General features: G+C 36.0%; 1 protein-coding gene across 11 annotated transcripts in view; it reads right to left on the reverse strand.

The window, feature by feature from the left end:
* ARPP21 (cAMP regulated phosphoprotein 21) overlaps nt 1-24,970 on the reverse strand; it is a 422,242-nt gene that overhangs the window by 133,899 nt on the left and 263,373 nt on the right. Inside the window, exon 1 of one of the 11 annotated variants that reach the window (XM_074312649.1) lies at nt 23,765-23,921. The exons of 5 other annotated variants lie outside the window; for them this stretch is intronic. The gene's annotated coding sequence lies outside the window, so the exon portion shown is untranslated. Of the gene's footprint in view, nt 1-21,669; nt 21,887-23,039; nt 23,207-23,764; nt 23,922-24,970 lie in introns of those variants that run through there. 5 more of the 11 variants (XM_074312654.1, XM_074312646.1, XM_074312655.1 and 2 more) reach the window with 5 other exon arrangements.

Consider the following 24,970-nt stretch of genomic DNA (forward strand, 5'->3'; position numbering starts at 1 on the left):
TCAATGTACAAAAGTCCATTGCATTCCTATATACTAACAATGAAATCTCAGAAAAAGAAATACAAAATAATTCCTTTTGCAATTGCAGCAAAAAGAATAAAATACCTAGGAATAAACTTAACCAAGGATGTGAAAGACCTATACGCTAAAAACTATAAGACATTTTTAAAAGAAATTGAAGAAGACACAAAGAAATGGAAAGACATTCCATGCTCATGGATTGGAAGAATCAACATAGTTAAAATGGCCATATTACCCAAAACAATATACAGATTTAATGCAATCCGCATCAAAATCCCAAAGGCATTTTTTAAAGAAATAGAACAAAAAAATCATCAGATTTGTATGGAACCACAAAAGACCCCAAATAGCCAAAGCAATCTTAAGAAAAAAGAACAATACTGGAGGTATCACACTCCCTGACTTTAGCTTGTACTACAGGGCTACAATAATCAAAACAGCATAGTATTGGCAGAAAAACAGACACATAGACCAATGGAATAGAACTGAGAACGCAGAAATAAACCAACATAAATATAGACCGATAATTTTTGACAAAGAAGCAAAAAATACACAATGAAGAAAAGAGAGCCTCTTCAATAAAGAGCTGGGAGATTTGGAAAGCCACTTGCAAAAGCATGAAACTGGACTTCTGTCACCATGTACCAAAATTAACTCAGAATGGATCAAAGACCTAAACATGAGACCTGAAACATAAACTGCACAGAAGAAAACATAGGTACTAGATTTATGGACCTCGGGTTCAAAGAGTATTTTATGAATTTGACTCCAAAGGCAAGGGAAGTAAAAGCTGAAATAAATGAATGGGATTATATCAAACTACAAAGCTTCTGCGCAGCAAAAGAAACCATGGATAAAATAAAGAGGCAACCAACTGAATGGGAGAAGATTTTTGCCAAGAGCTCCTCAAATAAGGGGCTAATATCCAAAATATACAAGGAATTCATACAACTCAAAACAAACATACAAAGAAAAACAAATCAAAACACAAACAACCCAATTAAAAAAATGGACAGAGGACCTGAAGATACATTTCTCCAAAGAGGACATACAAATGGCAAATAGGCATGAAAAAATGCTCTACATCACTAATTATCAGAGAAATGCAAATAAAAACCACAGTGAGAAATCACCTCACCCCAGTTAGAATGGCTATCATCAACAACACAAATAGTAACAAGTGTGGGAGAGGCTGTGGAGAAAAAGGAACCCTCATACACTGTTGGTGGGAATGCAGATTGGTGCAGCCACTATGGAAGGCATTGTGGAGATTCCTCAAAAAATTAAGAATAGAATTACTATCTGACCCAGCAATCCCTCTCAAGGGTATCTACCCCCAAAAAATCTGAAAACATTTATTCATAAATCCATATGTGCTCCAATGTTCATTGCAGGTTTATTTATGGTGGCCAAGACATGGAAACAACCAAAATGTCCTTCAAAAGATGAATGAAAAAAGAACTTGTGGTATTTATACACAATGGAATACTATTCGGCGATAAAAAAGATAAAATACCATTTATAACAACATGGATGATTACTGAGATTATAATGCTAAGCGAAATAAGTCAGACAGAAAAAATAAGAGAACCATGTGTTTTCACTGATATGTAGTATATAAAACTGAAAACAACAAAAGACAAGACAAACAAATGAAGGAACAAAAACTCATAGACATAGACAATAGTTTAGGGGCTACCAGAGGGTAAGGGGGGTGGGGGGGTGGTACATGAGGGTAAAGGGGAACAAATATATGGTGATGGAAGCAGAACTGACTCTAGGTGGTGAATACACAATGTGAGATACAGATAATGTATTACAGAATTGTACACCTGAAATCTATGTAATTTTACTAACAACTGTTACCCCGATAAACTTTAATTTAAAAAAAATAATATTACAATCTGCTAAAAATGAGTTACTTAGCTTTCCAAGAACTTATCTCCTCTGGTTTTCAGTAAGCATGCGAAATAGTGAATTCCAAAGGAATCCTTATAGAGTAATTCATTAGTTTTCAAGGGGAAAAAGTTTGATTAGATAATTTATGATTCAAAGAAAACTCCCTCTCATCCAGGGAGATGAATAGAGTGGTACATTCTTCAAATAAGAAAGAAAAAAACATTTACGCAAAGTCCTCAGTCAACAGTTACTAATTCTCTGTTTGAGTCTGACAATTACCCATTAAGAAGTGAACTTTAAGAATAAAGTTTTTCATGATCTTACCCTGTAGTTTACACACACTGAAGAGTTGGGAGCAACCTCCCTCTAACCCTCCCTGAGAGCCCAAGTATGGCTCTGTCTTTCCAGACATTTTTCCAGGAATGGGACAGCAGGGATCAGAAAGGAGGGCACAAGCTACTGCCAGTGGCAAGGATGGGATGAGAGGGCAAGAGGAAGGTTACAGTGGGGATGTGTATTTAGGGTGTGCATGCAGGGGAAGGGCACAGAGGCAGAGTTCAGACATCTGGAAGAATCAGACCAGAGTCAGAAGCTGACATCAAGAACAAGCACAGATGTGGCAGAGCAAATGGTCCTCTAGTGGAGGGACCCACCATTTATTTATAGATGGTATCCTGTTCATTGTCCAATGTGTGAATAGAGCAGTCCGCTGTGTCCGCCTAGGGGAATGAAAAATAACTATTGAATTGTAAACATTTAAATGAATCTTCGGTCATTTAGAAGTGGTGCTTTATGCTTATTTATTAAACTACCTCTTGCACTGAACCTGGTCAATAAGGAAAACGAAGTAAATCAAGGTCCATAACCTGAGAATCCCTGAGAATGATGCCAGAAAGGCTTGTCAGGGCTAGAACACTGACGTGGCCCTTGGCAATGTGTCTCATACTCTCCCTATGCCAGCAGATGGTGCAATGCACACCTGTGACACTTGTCACAAAACAGCTCTCTGATGTTTTTATTACAAGAACTTACATGGATCTTTACGCATGTAGGTGTCATCATGTACCCATGTGTTTCTTGACTAAGCTTCTCCCGAATAGTAGAATACTTTTCCTATAAAGCAGAAAGTCCCACCATCAGTTACGACCACACCTCAGCCACTTCCATTCTCCAAAGGATTCTTCCTTTGGAGAAGAAACTCATTTTACCACACGTGAGGGATCACTGCTTTAAACCTATATAATAACCAAGGAGATGAGATTCAGAAGTCACATCCTCCCTAACAAATCCCTGGCTGTCTCCCCACTCTCCATGGTGTATTGCTCCTCTGTGCTCACGTTGCCCTCTACCAGGGCACACATCTCAATTTCAGCACTTATCACAGAGTCCTGAGGTATCTGAGAGTCAGGCTGTAAGTTCCCCAGTGACAGAGACTGTGCTTTGCTTATCTCTGGGTCTCTAGGAACCACCAAGAACATAGTAGGAAGTTAATGTTTCTAAAAGCATTCCATGAATGTCTTCTAATCATCTTGATCAGGAAAAGTATACTAATTCTACAATTAATTAAAATATTAACTGTTTCTATCAATTCTATCATATTTTAAAACATGTTTTTAAGGCTTATGCCGTAAGAAAATATACTGACCTTGTGTGCTGTGGCTACATAAAGAACACAACTCAGATCTGCAAACATTTTCCAGGAATATACTGACCTTATTCAAGAAATCCCTCTTCTGGGAAAACCGGATATAGTTTAATAATGACTTACATCCATGATTTCCAAAATAATTTATCTGACTCATCAGTAAGTATTGATTAAGTGACTAGATTTGATTATTGTCTTAGAAGGATACGAAATAGCATTTACTCTGTGCAAAGACTGATATGTTTTGATCATTATATTAAGATAACACATAGCTGAAGAACAAAAAGACAGTAACGCCAGATATGTTCCTTTCTATATGTCCTAGGAGAGAAGATAGAACCATAGGTAAATTTATATGTAGATCAATGTTTTTCAGAGTTTAGGTGGTGACCTATTAGTAAATCATGAAGTCAAATCATTGGTTGTAACTTGAATTTTTAAAATGAAATAAACAGAACACAGAATGGAGTGAATGGATGGAGGGGAATTAAAAAGAATACAGTAGATAAAAATTAGAATATATTACTCTTGGTAAGGCTATGCCTTATTTTGTAAAATTTTATTTCACCTAAGTGGGTGCAAGTGATTGTGGGGTGTGTCTGTGCACATGTATGTATGTATGCATATGTGCTGGCAGTTCATCTAACAGGGATTTTTAAAAATAGATCTGTGTCAAAAAAGTTGCTGGAAAAGATCACATAATTTTTTCATGACTGTTTGAAGAATAATTTGAAAGCTATACGTAATGCATGTCTTGATTACCAAAGCCGCGAAGAGAAAATAGGGGCTGTAACAGGGTTCCTGCTGTGAAATCCAAACATTATTTATGAGATTCAAAGACCTTATCATTTAAATATGAGGACTGATGCCTTTGATGAAGATACAGCATCTTAGTTAAAACAAACAAATGATTATCTTGGACAACAGTGTAAACAAGACCCTAATTCATGAAGCTGCTAATTGCTCTTCCCAGCTGCAGGAGATTGGCCTATACTCTGCCTCTCACCATGCATAGTGTATATAACATTTGTACACTCACTCTTGAAGTTCAGCCCAGCACAAGTCTCGTCATGCACACCAGAGCCTGGGGGCCAAAGAGGGGTCAGTTCAGAAAGAACCTGTCTAAAAGGCAGGTACTTAAAGTCATGAAGTGTGGCATTATAGACACATATTTACCTCTAAGTTGTGCTGGAAATTAAACTCATGTTTACATTACTTTATTTCCTCACAAAACTTAGTGATACGTCACTAAGAGAAGAAACTTGGGTGCATCCTTTGTAGCCAAAGGAAATTGATACTTCATATTGGGTTTTTTTAAAGTAATTCATAAAATTGGTATTCAGATAATGATGATCACAAATTCCCAAGTTGTCACATTTAATTCAACTTCAAACACAGATACATTAACCCACACTATAAAAAAATAACAGTTATCATGTTTTCATGTATCATATTATGTGCCAAATGCCACAAGGGACAATTTACACATAGTGTTTTGAACCCTCACTACCACTAATCTCATTCACACATATAAGGAAGGAAGGGAGGAAGGAAGGAAGGAAGGAGAGAGAGGAGAGGAGAAAGAGAGAGAGAGAGAGAGAGAGGAAGAAAGAGAAAGAAAGGGGAAGAAAGGGGAAGAAAGTAAGGAGGGAGGGAGGGAGAAGGGAAGAAAAAAAGAGGGAAGAAACCTGAGGTTCAGAAAGCATAGGTCCCCTGTGAAAGGTAAATGTCACTGATATTATTCAAATGTTGGTCTCAAAAACCCATGCTCTCTTTGTCCAATGTCTCCCATAATGTTTTTCAATCTATGCGTTTGGTATATGTTCATGAGGAGTGAATGCAATACCCACACATAAAATCATGGGTACTTATTCAAGAAAGATGCCAAACCACATAATAACTACATCTTTTATCATAAGGTAGTATCATTTCTGCTACCGTTAGCCAGAAATATGCAATTACTTTTCATTAGCAAAGTTGCCTTGGATGTCCCAATAAAATACAAAAAAACAAAAAAAAAAACAAAAAACAAAAAAAACACCAGAAAATACAAAAATACACCACCACCACAACCAAAAACTTAGTGCTTGATTCTGTGGTAATCTTAAAACTGAGAAGTAAATGAGCTACAAAAGACCCTGCTATTACAAACCGCATGTATGACCTCTGGTCCATGTCAGAAAATTGCCCCATCTGGGGAAGGACTATTTCATGAGGTCTCACCCTGACTACTATGCTAGGATTCAGCCTTGGAGATTTCTTTGAGGAAGAGGGCAGGCCCTAAGGTGTTGTAACCTCAGCCCACTGCTTAAAAAAAAAAAAAAAAAAGAGAGAAGGAACTAGTTAGTGCTGAACCTAAGGAAACCCTCTCTAAGATTTGGGTTGCATTTTTTTTTTTTTTAATCTCCCCTGTCTGTTCCACAAGCTGAAGCAGAGAAAGAGCGAGGAGACGTGGTCTTCTCTACATTCCCCAGTCAAAATCTTCTCTGCTCATCCAAGGTTGTTGGAAAAAGAGACTCCGTAAGGCCAGTGGGAGATCTCTTAAACAAGCTTCAGATTTGACCCAGAAGCACTTAGTCCTGACCGACAGGAGAGCAGCTTCCAAATCCTCTAAGATCTAAGAGTACATAAGACAGAAGACATCATATTGTGGAGTTTGCCAACATGTACGCAACTCCAATAGCCCCACGGTGCTTCAGCTATCCCCCCGGCATTTCCGTGACCCTCTCCCACTGCCCACAGCTGTGATTCTACCCACACATGTGCCCCCATGGGGAACTTCACTGGGAGGCATCCCATGGGACTGGTTCAAACACTAGAATCTGTATGGACTGTCCAGTTGCTGTTACAAGATTACCGTGTTTCCCTGAAAATAAAACCTAGCCAGACCATCAGCTCTAATGCGTCTTTTGGAGCAAAAATTAATATAAGACCTGGTCTGATATTATATTATATTATATTATATTATATTATATTATATTATATTATATTATACCCAGTCTTATATTAAAATAAGACTGGGTCTTATATTAATTTTTGCTCCAAAAGACGCATTAGAGCTGATGGTCTGGCTAGGTCTTATTTTTGGGGAAACACGGTAGTTCTGTATAAGAGTTTATGAATTGTCTCAGGGTTGGTGGATCGTATGTAAACTGAAATGTATCATTAAGAAAAATATCAATCTGTCATAAAAGGAGAAAGTATAGGCAAAACCAAAACACAACAAAAAAAAGAACACAGAGGTGTATAATTAATTGTTAACTGTTTGGACTCAAGTTAGATGTCCAAGGCTGGAAGCCTGATTCCACCACAGATTCTGAGCATGTTACTAAGCGTCTTTGTGCCTAGTTTCCTCATCTGAAAATGGAAATAATATGAGCCCCGACTTCACAAATGGTTGTGAGGATTACACAAGTTCATATATGTAAAGCACTCAGCAGAGTACTTCACACATAGCATCATACAGAGGATGCCAAAAAAACATACACACATTTTAAGAAAGGAAAAAACTGTATTAAAATTGTAATACTCAATATATGAGTATACTGATAAGAAAAGATGAATACAAGTCATGTTAGACTTCTGCAATTACAAGAGGTGCTCAAAGTGGTTACCATCAGCGTCCAGACACTTCTGATTACGGTGAACTACTGCTTGAGCAACGTTGACCAAAGTGTCCACTTGTATACATTTTTTTGACACCCCCGGTATATGTATTAGTGATGGACTACCTCTCACTGAGAAAAACAAAACAAAACATGCATCCATTCAACAGATATCTACTGATATTAACTATTTAGAACTCTGGCTAGAATTGAACTGCTAACATTTCTGGAGGCTCAGAACTTCTAGACACTTCTAGAGACCTTAGTCTCTAAAAAGTATAGCTACTTCAAAATGGATTTGGCTTCCTTCCAACACTCTGAGGAAGCCATCACTGGACTGTCCATGCTGTGGGTGAATGGCCATTTCTGAGAGCTAATGCCTATATGTGGTAGGTATCTGGATGACAGTTTCAAAGTTGTCAACAGTTTTTTTCAGCTGGTATGAATGAGAAGAACAAATCTGCTCCTGAAACTCATTTTGAAAGCGACAATGCTTACAGAAAAGGATTCTAAGGAAAAGGACAAATAATGAATTAGGAGAGGGGTGCCAGAGGAGCCACAGGTAATAACTGTGCCAGGCAGATTTTTCCCAATCCAAACTTTTGCTAGGATCTCTGGGTGCAGTAAATGACTTTAGGAGCATTTATGAAGGAAACTCCTCTTGCAGACCATTTTTTTTGCTTTTGCTTGAGATAAAGCATTCTTATTTATGTAAATAAATTGATATTTTAACCTCATATAATTGTACAAATCCAGTATTATTCTGATTCAAACACAATTTAAATGATCGTATTTATAGGCTAACACGAAATTATCATATAGTAAATTTGGCTTTTTGAGGGAGGGGAGCTGTAAAGTTCTGCAAATTAACACATGTATAAGTTTGTGTAACCACCAGTTCCATCACCCCAACAAACTAACTCATGCTATCCCTTTACAATCACACCACCCCTTTGACATATCTCCTGGCAATCACAAATCTGTCCTCCTATGGCACTACGGACTTATCATTTTGAGGTTTTATATAAGTAGGATCATACTGTCCGTGATGATCTGAGATTGGCTTCTTTCACTCAGTATAATGCCGTGGAGACCCAACCAAATTGTTGCATTAATAGTTGGATCTTTTTCACTGTTGAGTAAGATTCCATTGTTTGGTGCACCATTATGTATCCAGTCACCTTTTGAAGGACATTTAGTTTGCTTCCAGTTTACGTAATTATAAATAAAACTGTTAATACACCAATGTCTACAGGTTTTTGTGTTCATGGTATTAGTGCTCACCACTAGTGCTCACCAATTTTTACATATACATTTTTCTTGACCCTTAGACTATCCAAGCTTGTGGATTACAAATTATTCTATCTCCATGGATTTTAGAATCCTACACTAGAAGCTCTTAGAACACAAGGGGAGGGGAAACTTGCATCCTCCTGTAATCATCCAAAACGGAGGCTCCTAACTCTTTCTGTCTAGTGGAATTTGCAATTCTCATCTCTTCTTTTAAGATGCTATGTTTAAAAATAATTTTTAAATTAAAGTAAATTAAAATTCATTCCCAAGTTTGTTTGTTTTGAAATTTTACAGTATTCCTTTAATCTTTCACATTAGGACACATCAATCATGCCAATTCTACATTCTGACAAGGAGTTTTATGTTTTAGATCCATGGTTCTCAAAGTGTGGTCCCTGGACCAGCAGCATTAGCATCACTTGGAAAGTTGTCAGAAATGCAAATACTTGGACCTCACCCCAGATCCGCTGACTCAGAAACTCTGGCGGTGAGTCCAGCAATCTGCATTGGGAAAAACCCTCTCGTTGATTTCTGATGCATGTGTAGATCTGAGAACCCCAGCTTTAGGGATGGGCCCTACAGAAGATAGAATGCCAGAGTCCGAAACTTCCCTTTGAGATGACTACTCACTCACTCACATTTACTTCCTTCTATAATAGCATTCACTGAAGGAAAAGGATGGCTCATTTGGTTAAAATATGGTCCCCGATCACCCAGTGACATTTATAAGACAGACAGTATAGTTCATTTTGGTCACTGGAGCAGAGCTATGGGATCAAAACCTGAAATCCCTAACTCCTCATTTGAAACAATAAATTCCTCATCCTACCCTCTATTTCTATCTTGCCATTTTATCAATGCTGATGGACAGAGAACAAGTGTAAATGCAAGTTTCCTCTCTTCATTGACTCTGTTCTGTAACCCTGTCCTTAATGGGATATTGCTTGTTAGCAGAGAAATAAGTGAATTCAGAGGGAAAATAAAGGAGAAAAGCAGCAAGCTTAGGTCCCCCCATCACTGACCTCACAATAATGGATTACTCTTTTTATAATATAACCAGATTGAGAATGTATATGTAATATATATATATATATATATATATATATATATATATAACATATAATATGTGTGTATGTATATATGTATTTATAAATGTATATATGAAAATATACATATATATTTATCAAAGAATAGGTATATATATTCCCAACAATAAAATTGTAGGTAATCTCTTGTTTATCTAAGTAAACCTAGCTAATTCATATGATAGAATAGACAAAATAGGAAATTTAGAGCAATATGTTCTCTGTATATAATGTAAAATATATTAATATCAAATACATCATTATATTTACCTATAAACAATATTGCTAAGATGTCCCTTTCTTCTAATTAGCTAAATGAGGAAACAACTAAGATTATTTTGGTTGTTTGCTTCAAGTCACAAAATAGGACTTAAACATTTAATAAATAAACAAAAAGAACATTTAATCATCACAGTCCCTAAATTTCTTTGTCCAAATATTGTAACAAAGGTACTACCTTTGACAAATCATGAATAAACAGGTTATTATCCTACTACTAGTACACTTGACTTTTGTTTCAGGGTAGGGCTGAAACTTCTGTTAACCTCACCACTTCCTTTATCTGAGAAACTGACTCCCTGAGGGTAGAAGGATTAAAACGGCTGCTTTGATCCTGTACATCTGCCAAAAGCAACCGTCACCCTCTGTGCCAAACACATGGAAAGCACAGGCAAAGAATGAGTGTGTGTGTGTGTGTGTGTGTGTGTGTGTGTGTGTGTGTGTGTTCCAGGTGTCTGGGGTTTGCTTGGTAGAAAACAAGTTGAGGAGAAACAGTCTATGAAGAAGCTCACACTGGCTAATTCTAATTCAAGATTTCCAGAAGATAATTCGAGGGAAAACATTAGTAAAAACTGATCACTTCATCCTCTATCTCAGTATATTACATAAATATGTGTTGGCAGGGAGGCTGAAAATCAGTTTATCTACCTGGCATTAGTTCTTCCCTCGTGGGACAAGAGGCGGATTGTAAATAAATCCGCCTCTGTAGCACTTTTCCCCATCCTAACAGAGGGATAGTTTACAATACATATTTGAAGAGCAAGAAAATATGCCTTCACCAGAAACAATCACAAAAGAGTGCCATTAAGCATGATTCTGAAAGCCCAAACTTTGTGAACCTATTAGAAAAAAAAAAAAAAAAAAAAGGCAGTTTTTCTTTAAACTACTCATCACTCAACTGGTATCTCCAAAACCTTTCTTTTTTTTTTTTTTTCATTTATTTACTCAAATTTTTTTAAATTAACATTTTCTTTTAGTTGCTTATTCTGAATATTTCTACTCAAGTGTGAACCATTGGGTCCCTTAAGTCAATAATATTGCTTCTAACTAAGTGACTAAGTTGAGAAGTAAGAAAAGATACAGGTTTAGATGCAGTGTAGTTTTGTTTTTTTTTAAATTCTTTTCCTATACTGTTTGATATGTATTGTCTACACCTTATAGAACCCAATGCAAAAGAATCCCACCATCCCCCCAAATCTTTTATGTCTCTTTTTTTTTCCTTTTCAATAACCCATGGACAGATAAAATACTTGTGACGCTTAACTACAACCTCATAGCATTTTAAAACAAGTATTGATATATACATAATTCCATTATACATGTTTTTCTAGGTTTCAATGTTTTAATGGATAAATAGTCTTTTAAATGAAAGCAAAGAGGGAGATTACATGTCTATTATGCAGCAAGTATTTGACACATGATAACTGGTGAAGGAAGTATTTTTGCCCACATCTTGTAACAAAAAAAAATTTGAAACTCACAATGGTTAATTAACTTGGCCAGGCCGGTGAGAGGCAGAGAAGGAATTCAAACTTAAGTCACTTTGACCTCAAGCCTATTGCCCTTCAATGGGGACAGTAGGAGAAAGGGTGCCCCCAGGATAGGTGACATCAGGAGCTGAGAATCCATCCTTGCCCCAAATGGAAGCCACGGCATAGATGTGAAAGGCCTGCACACACATTTCCAACTATGCTGTACCGATTTCAAAAGTGAATTCCCACGTCCTTTTGTTACGGCCCCACCACACATCCTTCCACTCTCCTGATTCTCACATCCTGATCCTGATCTCCAGATTAGATCTAATTCTCTGTGTTTCATATGGCTTTTGCATGTTACAGTGTAAATCATATTACAAAGGAAAAAATAAAAGAAGGATGAAATAAACATCTTTCTTTTTCCTTAGATAAGAATCCCCAAGTATGCTGCAACAGAAATTTTGCCACGGCTGTGACCACTGCCAAGAGCACATCAGTGGGGATATCAAATGGGCACATGAGTCCCTTTCACATGAGAGGCAGTTCATAAATATCAGTTAATATTTACGCTGCAAAACAATAAAACAGATTATTTTTCCAAAATAACCCCACAAGCTGCACTTGATCAAAATTGATTCAAAGGTAAATTCAGAATTTGTAGAGGAATGCTGATTTTTCCTTATCATCACCACTGTCCCTGTGGCTTCACCAAATGATACAGCAGGATACAGAAATCTTGAATTTCTATACTGATAAGAATTTTTGCCTGGAGAAACAAGGTAGTTCAGAGGGCAGAAGAAGCCAGCCAGCCAAGGGAAGGAACTCCCGCAGAGCACAACAAATGGCACTAATGACCAAATCAATACAGAAATAAGCACAGGTTTCCTCCACAAAAGGCCACTGGGTAGCTTTCCTAAAAAGTGCAGAAAATCATCACATTCCTTTCATTTAGATTTTTTTCTTACCGTTTATCAGTGTACTTCATCGGGAATAACCAAAAGTTGACTTTCTACCAATTCAAAACATTAGGTAAGTTCACCAAGACTTGGAGTAAAATACATCAAGCTTTCAAATTTTCAGGTCTGGTTCCGTCTCACAGCCATGAATTCCTTGACTAACAGTGTACATTGTTTGATCCCTGCCTAAGCCCAAAGATCTAATCTATAAACAACAACACAAGTGATATCACCTCATCCTTTCTTAAAAACATCAAAACCAATCTATTTTCACAGCCAGGTCAAAACAATGAGGTAATGTTTTCTGGTGATTTTAGAAAAATTGATTTTAGAGCTTTCTTCTCTTGCTAGATCTGCTGGGTAAATCTCTGATTATACAAATGGCCTTCTGCTGGATATAATTATTGCTTATCTGCAAAGTGTACAAATCATAAGTCTATTACAACTTTATTTGAAATCATTTCTAGTTCTCAAAGTTGCAAATTGCTCCTGGAAGAGTGCTAAGACTGAAAACTCTCTACGCTTTACCCAGACAAATCTAGAAGGAAGCTTAGTTAACTTTGTAAATATAGGCATCAGAGCCACAATCTTACCCCACATGAGTCAGCACTAGTAGTTAATGAAATACTGTGTGGAATTTGGTGTCCACACGGAATAATAAATTATCCACGCCCAAATCTCTTTTTCAAGGTTCCTACTGCCCATCCAAGCTTATAAAAGGTCAAACCCTACTATCTACGCAGATGAGCATCTTCTAGAAAGTCATCTGGACTTTAGGTGTCCACTGAACCCTTGGCTTGGAAGTGCTTATCATGTGCGCTATGGCTGGGCTGAAAATGAACTCCAATTATGCGTGAACAAAATACTCATCACATCATGAAAACATTCTCACGATTGAGAGGGATCTTAAGAGGATGATATACTTGTGTGAGGCCTATGGCATCAAGCAAGGGTTGTGATAAGGACAAAACAAAGGACGAGCAAGCAAAATAATGTGAGCACTGGGAAACAATAAATAAATAATACTAAGCACTGGGCTAAGCACTTCATTTTTAAATCTTACAACCATCCCATTTTAGAAATGAGGAAGCTGAAATTTAGAAAGCTTAAGAAATGTACTAAATTGCAGAGTGGGATCTGAACCCTGGTCTGGGACCCCATATGCTCTTTACTTAGCCAACTATTCTTGATAAAATTCCCTTCTAATCATTTCACTCGTATTTGGTAGCATTAATGTTTATTTTCAAGGCTGAAAATAAAAAGTATAACCCAAATTTATAGGCAATGCAACATAAAACTGACCCATAAATATTAAACAAAAAAGGCCATTGAATCACAGAAATTAAACCAGAAAAGATTTCAGCAATCATCTGGTGTAATTCTGTTGCTTAATGGTAACTTCTGAAAGCAGATTCTTTCTCCATGTTTCAGGCCAAGATATGAACCAGGTCTGGGGCAATGTATGCAGATATCGCTCTGCTTCCAAATACCTAAATATTTATCTCTGCCAATGAAAAGAACTGCATCCTTTTCTGGGGGAAAAAAAATAAATCATCCTTCAGGTAACCTACAGATCAAATCTAACTCCTCTGAAGTGTCCCTACAAAACCATATGTATCCTGTCTCCTTCTCATCACACGTGCTATTTTTTAATCTATTAAGGACTTTGATAATAGCCTGAAATGATTGTAGTTTCCTTTCTTATGACACAAATGTGGAATCTCACAACAAACTCAAAGAATAATTTGCCTGTAGAAAAATCTACTTTTTAATTCTAAATAGATATTTTGGGGTGATCTAATATGAATTTGAACTTTGTAGTTCATAATTCCAGTTAAATTTGTATCAGTTGCTTGCAGCTTTAGTAATATTGTCATTGTGTGATTTTATAAAATCAAAAAAGAGAACATGGGGAAAATAAAAAAGAGAATATGACTGGCTCACCCCAAGTCAATATACATCCATCTTAATCAGAGGATATCCTTTCTCTTGTTAGAGAGCTTCCCAACTGAGTTTTAGCTTGTGGTCTAACCAACAACATAAGTTTTCCCCAGCAATTTACCAGTGGTGCTCATTCTTCCATGTTTGTTTTCTGGAAACAATATGGTTTCTACTCTTTAGGCATACTCCTTATCATGTTTTCTAATTCACTTTACTGGTAAAGAAATATTTTTCTCATTTGTCAAAATTAATTCATATTGCTGTATCATCCAAGATATTGTCTCTATCTATCATTTTGGAGTTTCCTCATAGTCTCAATCATGCAATTCATTGTTCAAACTGTTAAAATGCATTTATCTCTCCCAAATGCCTAAAAATCCTACACAGCCAATTTCCCAAATATTTAGCATGTGACCTGACACATAGGAAACTCTCAATAAATATTTGAGAAACAAAAATCAACAAAAGAATAATCATGATATCTGATGCAAAGACAAGTCTTGCTTGTGTGGACAAGAACTCAGTTCTCCTCAATTTGCATGCATAGAAATTCCTCTACTTTGATACGGTGTGGTCCAGAATACATTTTTTTCTGGCTTACTGATGAGAATACCAGCGGTGTCAGAATCTATTGCTTTCTATGTATTCTGAAAGCCTATTACGGTCTCAGAGAAAAAAAGAATGTGCACCTCGTCTCTCTAAATTAAGGTGCCAGGTTTTGGGTTTCTTTGGGAAGTAGATGGATAAATAGAAGTTCAATCAATCAGAACCACACTTAGCATATCTTAAAATGTAGGAGGTAAGCAAACCCACTCCATCCTTAATCAGCTGAATCCCTTCCTTTTGGACTACATTATTTTTACATAGGGGTAAAACATTAATCCAGTTTTCAATGGTCCTGAGTGGATTAAATGGTTTGCCATTTAACCCTGATAAATCCTATCACTATGCCCTCATAACAGGGAGAAGGGCTACTCTCCTATAGGTTAGTTGAAGCTATTCTGCTGAAGGAAGGAAGAGGGGTCTGGAATTCCCCAGTTTATCTGTATTATTTCTCCCTCCCTGCCTCCCTCACCCCAGCCTTCTCATCCAACACTGCCTATTTGCCCAGACCTTCAGAGAAGTAGATTCTTTCCCGGCATCCTGGACCACTTTCACCGTGGCTAAAGGCATATATCCAGTAAACATGAGTTGTCTCCAGTTCCACGTATCAATGATTTCGAAATTATTTGTGAACTTGGCTTTGCCTCCTCTCCTCTCCATGGAGATGGAAAAGTGATCTATGTATTCAGTTTAAGCAGAATATTTTAGGGGCCTTGTTATTCCTGTAGAAGCCCCAGCCATTGCCTGAGCTCTGAAGAAACGTCTTTGTAAGAGCCAAAATAATCTCCAGTTCAGTTGCAATTTACATATAAGGGCATCTCTTTGTTCTCTTTTTCAGAAAGGTGAATGTCAAACTCACGAAAGCGGAAACTTGAGGGAAACAAATACAATTAAAACTTTACTTAGAGCTGATTTTGAATCCTGAATCCTGATTTTGAATCCTGAATATTAGATGCCATCAACAATATAAAACTCAATTTTTAACTCAAGAAACTGATTAAATATCTGCCACATGTAAACAAGAATTGCTAAGGAAGAGTAAAGAAAAATATATTAGGAAGTATGCTTTGGGGCTAAATTATTTTTTTCTTAATGTGAGTTAAATGACTTGTATTTAAGCATGTGTCTTATGCTGATTTTATATATATATATATATATATACACACACATATACACACACATATACATATATGTGTATATGTATGTATGCATACGTATGTATGTATATGCATATGTATGTGTGTGTGTGTGATATATATATATGTACAAACACACCAGGATGCCAAAAAACAATGTATACAAGTGGATACTTTGGTCAATGTTGCTCAAGCAGCAGTTCACCATAATCAGAAGTGTCTGGATGCTGATGGTAACCACTTTGAACACCTCTTGTAACTGCAGAAGTCAAATGTGACTTGTATTTGTCTTTCGTTATTGGTATATGTGTATATCGAGTATTACAATTTTAATAGTTTTTCTTTCTTAAAATGTGTATACTTTTTTTTTTTTTGGCATCCTCCGTATATATAATCTGTCTATGCTTTCCTTGTTTTTGTTTCAGCCAATATTAGAATACCGAAGGTTATACATTTATTCTCAGGTACCTTCTGAGAAGTTCCATTGGATAACTTTCTGATTGTGCTATCCCTGAGAAGAATGGCTGATCTTCAAATTACAATTGAAAAATAAAGTGCGACTCTGAATAATGTACTGCTTTGCATGGCTCGCCCTCTTCTGCGCTGAACACCACTCGCGGTACTCCATTGCCCTTTAGGGGAATCATCTAATTAAACCCCAATTATGAGAGTAGTTTCCCCATCCTGTGGTCATTTTCACACAGATGCAGAAATGATTCATTTCAGTGAAACTAAGGCACAAATACTGAAGGGTCAGAGGCCAGATCAGCTGCCCAGTCCAAACAGCTCACTGGTGCTTAGAGAGAGGAAATGGGAGCCTCCGTGGGGGTGCCAGGGAGCCCATCAGCAAGCCCAAAGCTCTGCTTGCTTTCAGATCTCAGAGGAAGTTGAAAACTGTTTCCATCTCCCATCCACTCCAAATCTGCTGCTTACTGGCTCTCACCCAGTGTCCATGGATCCATTCCAACCCCATTCTAGTCAACGGTCCGGTTCTGTAGCCACTTCTTTTAGATGATAGAAATTACACAATTAAAATGTTTTGGACAAACAATACATATATGCTCCTCTTTTAGACAAATCTGAACTGGGCTACTCCTTCCCTTGGAGACTGACAGAAGACAATGGCCTTAGTAAACATCCTTATTCTTATACAGTGCACACCTCCTGCATTCGTTACTGCCTTGGCTTGGTCCTTGATATTTCGTAGGCACAGAAAGAGTAAAGCTAATTTCCAATTTTAACCATTCAAATTTTTATAGGGTGGAAACAAAAGAACTTGACAATTACTAAAAAAAAAAAAATAAAGGGAGATTTGTCTCATTTATGTGTATATATATATATATATATATACATGTATACATATATACATATATATGTATGTATACATATACATACATATATGTATATGTATATGTATATGTATATGTATATGTATATGTATATGTATATGTATATGTATATGTATATGTATATGTATATGTATATGTATATATATAATCAGGTTAAATCTCTCTCTAAAGTTTTCCATATGAAAAGATGATGGTTTCTTTTTAAGAATTATACCAGGTACCTTGTTTCTGCTTCAATCCTTTAAGTAGGCCTTACCCTGCTTTATAAATGAGAAAATTGAAGCAATGAGAAATTAATCAAATTGCTAAAGTAACTAGTAATTTCTTTAGATTGGACTGGTGTTACTACACAATTTAATCCGCAGAAACTATGAAACACAGAGAGATTCAGAGTCTTGGCCATAGTCACACTATCCGTTATTTATTCAGACTTAGGAGCCAAACACCAGGACTAGTAGTTTGGGGGCTAAATTGCATATTTATGGAGGTAAGCTTTGGAGAAGTGAGATTTGGATACACCACCATATTTAGGCCTTGTGTTCCCAGACCTTTGCTTTTATTTCAAATCTTGCACATTTTTTTGGACCTGCAGAATTCCACGGAGCACCATGTATCTCTTTAGTGAAGACTTCCTTCATTACAAACACCAGTTACCTGCTCCCACTAACATTAGCTCCTAGCATACCTATACGAACCCTCTGTTAGTTTTAACCTGACTTTTGATCCAAAGTTCCACTGAGTTCAAAGCATGTCCCTGACCACGGCTTCCCACATTATTTCTGACCAATAATGCAGACATTATGATCAGCTGTGTGATAAAATAATATCCCTCTTGAAGGGATATTTACATCCTTTTCCTAAAATATGTATTCATATATATACATGTACATATATATATATATATATATATATATATATATATATTTTTTTTTTTTTAAATATATAAACTCTCTCACATGTAACTAGGTATGCTCTCTCACCTCTTGACACTGGAAAATAATTCAAAATCATTGAAAACTAAGTCATTCATAGTTCCGGAGGAGGACAATAATTATAATAATTAAAGCATCCAGTTGTTAAGAGTGCTTAACTGTGCTTAAGCAGATAGCAACAGCATGTAACACACAATATGATTGCATGCTATATTATTTAATTCTTCCAGAATTCTGTTAGTGATTATGTGGAAACTTCAGGGGTGGAGTAAGATTTTAATCTTCACAAAGGAAATATGTGCTGTGACCAAAGTTAAATCAGCACCGGAGTGGAAACAAATGAAGAATCATTAATACCAACTAATTGTTAGCAGTGGGACTTTTGAATTCATCTTGAGTACTATGACAGATGTTTGATAATTTTCTAAAATTCGTTCAATATCAGCATATCTAATTAAATTTAAAATAAACAAACATAAAGCTATGTAATTTAAAAATGTTAGCTAGATCATTCTTATAATCCACATAAAATAAATGAGATCATAGATATGACTACAAAGTTCTGACAATTAATTTATTTGACGGAATTTAATAGTAATTTTAACCTAACTATGTGCTGCAATGGCTTAAAGAGTCATCATTTGACTATAAATATTAATCTTCTTTCTCCAAAAAATGAAAATAAAGTGCCATATTTCCCATCAAAAGGCTTTTTTAACACTCTCATTAAAAAAAAAAAGTGTTTTAAAGAAGCACCTTATGAGTATTTAAAGCTTGCAAATGCTGCCAAAATCTTGATTCTATCACATACTCATATGGAATCTACATATTTTCTGTCCAACAGCTTTTTGATGATTAAATTAAGTCAGATGCCAGCAATTCTGGAATTTCTACCAAAGTTACATACATATTAATTATCATGGTGCTAAGAAAAAACATGTCAGTGCAGAGAACTTCACATGAGGATTTCACCTTGAGGTTTTAGAAACATTGTTATACAACTTTTTATAAAAGCTGTTAAAGCAATTTGATAGCTTTTTATTTTCTTATTGCGTTTATGAGCAAATAAAAGTTAAACAATTATGTTTAGTCCCCGAATTTCATTGAGTTTTGTGCCCTTCCTTCACTCTCTGTTGAACCATAGCTTGATTCTTCTAGATTTCTGTAACAGTGGTGAGATCATCTGAAAGAAACTCAGATTACTAAACAATTAGATAATAGCTGGGCCTTCCGATTTACATGTCAAGAGGTATTCTAGTTGGACTCCCAGGGCCAGCAAACTTTTAGAAATTGATGTTTCCACTTTGTTCTCTGAAGATCTTGAAACATTTTACCTCAACTATTGTTGGTTCTCAAATTTTGACTAGATCAAAGTATGTCAACATGCATGAATTTTTTTCCCCTTTAAGATATGATTCTATACACTAGAATGTTCTAAAGTAAGTATTATATCTTGGCAATTAGAAGAAAATCTGCTAAATATATCAGCACCACTCCTCTGGCTTCCGTTTCCCTATTAGATGGTCCTCGTTCTTATCTCAAGTATTTAGTGTGTAATAAAGAGGCAACCGACGATAATACAAATGCAAAAGAATGCATATTTGTTAAGAATTACAGCACTCAATCTGGTTGAGAAGTCCCTCAGTTCTTCTGGATTTTCCTATTACAAAGCCTTATTTCTTAGCTTGTGTGGGTATCAGGGATTGATTACTGGGTTTATCTAGGTAGATAAGCTTTGTGAATATGTCTCAATGAAAAAAATCTGTAGAAAAAAGACTGTATATTACGTTATGCAATTCTGTGTAGAAACGTTAAGCACAACAGGCCAAATAAATCTCTACAAAATTTGCCACGACACTTGGTATAAGAAGTGACGTAATTGTTTTCCTGTTAAAAATCTTGAACTCTTCCTCTCAATTGAAACCATATTTTATTTATCTTAAAACCAATGTTATTATTTAGAGAAGCAATTTTATTAACAGAATATTAATATTTTGTGTGTTATCCACAATGGATTTTTAATGTAAGAACTGCTGTATCATTTTGAAGTAGTATGAAATATGAGAATGTGGTAAGAGGCCTGGTTTTCAAAGGGATAATGATTAGTGGGCCCCTGTCCCCTTTATCTGGAGAAAATTATTTTCTGTTGCTAGATAAAAGGAACAATTGTAGAGTACTTTAAAAGTGTTGTATGAATTTATTACTAAGGAATAATTATGAATATGAACTTTGAATGAGACAATTTTGGACTAAATCTTTAGCAATTTAATTGTGATTTTATGCTAATAGATATCACTTGACTATAGAACTTATGAAAAATCTTATATAACCTGTAGCATTGACATGTCTATTAAGCGGGGGTTATAAAAAACAACCAGAAGAAATTTCCTGGGGAAATGTACGTAGAGGAATTTAAAATATTGATTTAGTGTGGCCGTAGACAGTGATTAGCAAACGCTACCTGGCGATGCTAAGATCTATGCTGGCAGCTATAAAAAAAAGAACATAACATAATACCAAGGATTCAATTTGTAAGTAGAGAGTCAATTTGGTATATTTTAGTCAATCCTTTTGTTTTTCAATATCCCTTCAATTGCCCAAAATAATTATTTCAATTCACTTTTTAGTTTACCTGAATAACTACTGCCCAGGGCATAGCTATGCCCCAGTAATTTTAGGGAAAGGCACGTTCAAAATGTTATATGGGCATTTTGTGCCGTAAGAAAATGTCATCAGACTATAGAGGATTTTGAGACCACAGATAACAATGCTACCAAACATTAAAAATTGCTGAATGAACTTGATTCTCTGTCTCAAGCACTTTATTCCTTACCAAGCATATTACAGACAATTTAATACTTTGTATCTCAGCTCATATCTAATTCTCACAGAAATAAAATGGTTATGATGTAAATTTAAGTAATAAATACTTCAAACAACCAGGGCCAAGTTTAATCCAAAATGAGCAAAATTAATTTGAATTATAAGACTCCGAGTCACTGAACAATATCAATTTATTAGAACTTGGCATTAATACACCTTAAAGGAAACTAACACTCAGAAGCAAACAAATCTAGTCACATATACGAGTTTATCTCACTAATATTCTTTTTTACCTTCAGTTGTTCTTCAGCACTTATTTATATCTCTGCTGGAAATCATTTATCATATTTAACTTTAAATGTTAGAATTAAAAATAAAAGAAAGCAAAGTCAGCAGAAATACAGAGCCTCTGAAACCACAGATTTTCTAAAAAATAAAGATCCTTTGTCTAAAGACAAGAAGTATATATTTTATAAGTTCATCATCACTGATTCGAAATATGTTCAGGACTATACAGGTGACATAATGCATTTTTAAGGAAGCCAATTCTTTTTCTGATTAGAGATTCACAAATTTCTAAACATGCTACAACCCTGTGGTACCAGGTAGAATGATGCCAGTACTTACCATTTGAAGAAATGGCTTTCAGTGTCGACATCATTTTTAAGCCCCATATTCTTTCCTGATCTTGTCACAAAGCAGATCAGAATTAAACTAGCTTATATACAAATGGTTCATTTGCAGTTTCCAAACTTATGGACTTTAAACTGTCTCCCCATACTAATGAGAATTCAATCATATTCATTTCTGGCTACGTTGTGTATTGTTGTCTTCAGTGGCTGACTCATTCCACACTCTACTCATGTAGCTTATTATTATCTTGTCCACGGACAAAATACACATTGAATTCAGATGAGAATGCCTACTGACTTGAGAATCTTGAGAAAGGTAGATAGATGACCACTAAGGGAAATATTACAGCCAGTGTGGTTTACTTTCCCCTCTAGATGTACAAAGTGGAAAACACAAACAATAACAACAAATAACAGTAACTCCTTGTGATGTATTTCCCTTAGTAGTTTTTATTGTTTTGGATAGAAATTGGCAAAATCCAGAACAACTTTGGACATTGCTCTAACAGCTTTATTGAACAATAATTATCTGACTCACTTTCCCACTTAATAAAAACTTCTCACTTTCTCTTATGTTTATTAAGTTTGAAACCAGTTAGGCATTTGCCTAATCAGTTGCACTCTGAACAAAGACATAACCTGATTATAGTATGTTATTAATATGAAACTGAACAACAGAGACTGTTCTGACTGACCATTCTCATGTTGTACCAGAAGGCAAGTGTTCTGCATATATGCAAACACTGCAGACAGATGGCTTCTTATGTTTTATGTACTGTAATATTAAGATATTTTCCCCCTCATTACATTCCAAAAATTATCCATGCTGCCTCTGCTATCTACATTTTTAAAGTATTTAATCTTCAGTAACATAATCTTTCGTGTTTATCTGAAGCAAGAAGAGAAAACAACTCAAATGTTCTATTGAGTTCAATCAAAACTTCCTGCTTTACTTAGTTGCCACAATTCTGGACTTAGACTCCAAGTTTATAAAGGAAAATGAAGAAAAAAAAATCACAAGGCAGAGCTTCAAGTTATAATACCTTAGAAAGATGTTAGTTATTCTATGCCCAAAATATTTTACATGCCCCAAACCCTTCACTAGAACAATATTATAAAAATCTGAAATCATTTCTGCACTTCTCACCACCCAAGAATCTGACAGTTTGTCTTAAAAATTATATTTATGCAGGAACTCCCCGGTGAGTATCTCCCTTAAGTTTCAAGGCACTCCAATTACTGAGTCTTCTTTCTAAGCATTACTGAAGAGATTTATGAAAACATATCAAACTCTTCATGTGTAAATCTCTCATGGAAATTAATTGATTTTTCTTAGTACAATATATTAGAACTAATTAAAATTACCATATCCAGCAGCCAGTCTGCACCTTTCCAAATATCCTTCTCCAGTATCCATAACCACGCACTGCTCTGTCTTCCATCATGCTTCTTTTATTGCTGAGTGAGGTGCTTGCTCCTTCATTAAATAGCATTAAAAATAGACTGCACTGAACTCCCCAGTGGAGCATGCTCTAACAGGGCTAACCCACAGTTCTCAAGGTAACTATAGTCAGCTGGGATCTCAGAGGGAAAGTCACTGGGAGATCAGCAATTTGCAAATCTAATAGCACACACAACCCTGTCCAGGTCTGAGATGAACATTGTAACATAAATCAACACAGAGTGAAATTAAGTCACTGAGAAACTGTCAATTACTGGAGCTGTATAAGTTTCTTTAAATATGACTCACCTAAACAAAGTATCCTGTCAAACAGGCATTCATCTATAGCAACTTGTTTATATTATTAATCAAATAAAATAAACCACATCCAGACAGGGTACATTGACATGTATGCATAGCAGTCTAAATGCCTTAGAAGTTGCACTTAAACCAAATTGTTTTCAAACAAATACTAGCATTGATGAGCAAGGATAGTAATAGGTTAGCCTTTTGTATCTTTTGTGATAAGAAAGTGTACTCCGTAAAGAGTATACTAAACTCTCCAGAAAATTGAAAAATATTCTGTTAGTTGAAATGATAAAAAGAACGCGATATAAAAGGAAAAACAGGATCGGACACAAATACATACCTTAAAAATCCATATAAACCTGAAAAGAGTGCATACATAATTTCTCACATGGGATCCACATTAGGAGAGCAGCAGAAGCAATTACTGGTGAGATAGTAGATTACTCGACTATTTGAACAAAACATAGCTAGAACTCTCAGCTTGCAAATGACTGCCTTTTGAGAAAGTAACATTAACTAAAATCCTATTAAGACATGCAAGCCCTGTGGTGACACAAATACAGAGGATCAAAGGAACAGGTGCATTTATTTTAAAGTGTGTGTCAAAAGGTTTTCTAAGTTTTACCCACCCCCCCCACAAAAAAATGATTTCCTGTCATCTCCATGTCACTGTTTTCTCAAAACAATCATAACAATTTTGATCTCCAAAGTGAATGAGGAGGAGGTAGGAATCATTTGATTTTAGTCAGCATTGGAGCAAAATCTTGTACAGACTCATTTCAACTTTGGGGAACGTCATTCTTGTTGAGAGAAGCTGAAGTGTCATACCAGTAGACTTAAAAAATCAGAAATCAACTGATTTCTGCACTTAAACATATTCTCATGAAAGTGATTGCATTGTACTAACTAGCTCCCCATCCCTCTAACTTTCAATTCCATTTTTGCTTTTCCTTTGAGGCTAGGACTCTGCCCTTATCCTGTATCTTCAGGAGGTGACCAAGTACTGAATCTGAGCAGCCCACAGCCACCACATCCACTCCAGCTCTGTTTCTGTGCATAAACATTGAGTGAGTCAATTTCTCTTAAGAAACTTTCTAAGCACTTGTCTAATGCAACTCAATTCTACCACTATATCTACAACCTGCCACAGAAGGCATTAAACTTGGAGTTTGCCATGAAACACAGATTCCAAACATGTGAAAATAAAATGGGAATAGCTCTTCTCCCTAAACCCCTTGGGAGTCAGGACCCCAAGTCCTACCAGTACAACAAACAGATTACAACTTTTTGCCCCCTTGTAGAGTTCTCTCTTTCAAATGAAACAGAGCCCTTGGAACTTTCTACCTTGATACCGACATAAATCACTGTAGACCTCTCAGATGGAAAGAAATGCCTTTTTCAAGTCTCTTCCAGCTTTCCATTTCTGCCTCATTTGGGGGAGGGGGAGTATACCCCTCCTTTGACGAAACATAAAAACACAATACAAATATGACAACAGCTTTCTACAAACACGAAAGAGAAATACAGACTAGAAACAATTAGAAAG

Source organism: Rhinolophus sinicus, linkage group LG10, assembly GCF_036562045.2.
Source record: "Rhinolophus sinicus isolate RSC01 linkage group LG10, ASM3656204v1, whole genome shotgun sequence".
NCBI lineage: Eukaryota > Metazoa > Chordata > Mammalia > Chiroptera > Rhinolophidae > Rhinolophus > Rhinolophus sinicus.